The sequence below is a fragment of the Fringilla coelebs genome, assembly GCF_963513975.1.
Source record: "Fringilla coelebs genome assembly, chromosome: 1".
NCBI lineage: Eukaryota > Metazoa > Chordata > Aves > Passeriformes > Fringillidae > Fringilla > Fringilla coelebs.
In genome coordinates, this window is record NC_140028.1 from 13084993 (window position 1) to 13086702 (window position 1710).

Sequence of the window (1710 nt, forward strand, 5' to 3'; positions counted from 1 at the left end):
GTCACAAACCAGACCTTCTCAAATATCATTTTCCCTCTTACACAAAATGGAATTTCACCAATTCCTCAGATGCACTGAATTTGAAGAACTGGCTTGGCTGAGCAGCCAGTGTGAGGTCAGCTTCACGTGTGAGTCAGTACAGCTGAGCTGTTCTGCAGTGTCAGCCGCCCAGGGACGTTCATGTGATTTCTCTCATTAGGGCAGATGCTTTTTATTATGGCATTTAAAATATTCAGGGTGGGAAGAGTAGGGGTGAGTAGGAACCACCTCCTTACTGAAGTCCCTGTCAGTTGGACTGGCTGCTGTAGCATGTGTCGTTTCCTGAGATGAGAAGGGTCTGGGGGAAGAGCTGCTGTTGAGCTGTGTCCTTCTCCCGGGAGCCCAAGGTGCCATCACTCACAGCTGCTCCCTGCCAGAGGCCGTGCCACTGTCTTGCTTTGCTGTGATTCACCACACGTCTGTTCCAGCTGTTGAGCTGCAACTGGAGGAACTCGAGCCTGAGATTTTCCTGCAGGACCTGGCATGGTGCTTACACATATATCCCCAGCAAAGAAAAGGATGTTTAAAGCGAGTCGTTCCTGTGCTGTAGCTAATGTTAGTCTGAAAAATAACATCTCCAGCTGAAGTATGACCTAAGCACAGGACCAGAGATGAGCACAAGTTGTCACCATAGCTGGGTGTTTGGCCAGATAGTTTTACTCGTTTGGGTAAAAAAGAATGCTTTTATGAGGGAGTTAGAAGAAGCACCGGATTATGCATGCAGTCACCTTTTTCTAAAGGTATTTTTTTGTTTACAGTGTTAGCAGCAATTCCAAAATGCTGCAGTTCAGTAGATACTTTCACAAGAGATTACCTGGCCTTGTGAGTTTCCCCTTTCCAAGCCCCTTTTTCCCAGCATCTTTCAGCTTGCATTTGTTTTCACAATACTATCAACTACTATTTTTGCAAATTTAAAATACCAAACCACTTAGGGTACTGCCTTTTTTCCTTTGTATTGTCAGAAAGTCCCCTCTATAAATTTTTCCCTGTGGGCTTGGTGTTGCTTTGAAATACTGCTGGAGGAGGTCCCTAGTCTCAGATAGATGGTGATTTCTAACATTTTTGGTGGTTAAATGACTTGTTGCACTTCAAATATGCTAAAATGAAATATTTGAATATATGTTTCTACTGCTATTATTTGAACTACTAGCATTGTGACTAATTTCTCCCCCATGTGTGTTTCTTTACAGGTTCAGTGCTGAGCTGATCTTCATTATCTTAAAATATTTGGTAGAAGAAAGAGAGGATGGAAAAAGGGAATGCAAGTGTCTGTCACACCTAGTTGATTTGTGTCTTTGGGTGAAAATAAAGGTCAGTGTTGGCAGTAATTCTCTTCTTAGTGGTCTTCAGTTTTCCTAAATGAGAGCCAAAGAGGAAAAGCCATAACTTCAGCAAAGCCTGTCCTAACAGGAACTAACAAGGAAGAGAGCCCACAAAATAGTCTGTAATAATGACGTGTTCTGAACCAGAGATGGTACAAATAGTATTGCAGTTGTAACTGCTCTCAATTCTGGAGTTTCTAGCAGCTGGCAAGAGCTTCCAGATGAATTCCAGCTGCAAGAATTTCGGTGCAATTTCTGGGCATCCACAACATGCAGAACTGGAGCCCCACAGATGCCCAGTTATGGAAGGGGTTCATCATTTTTCCTGGAGATACCACAAAGTTAAAAA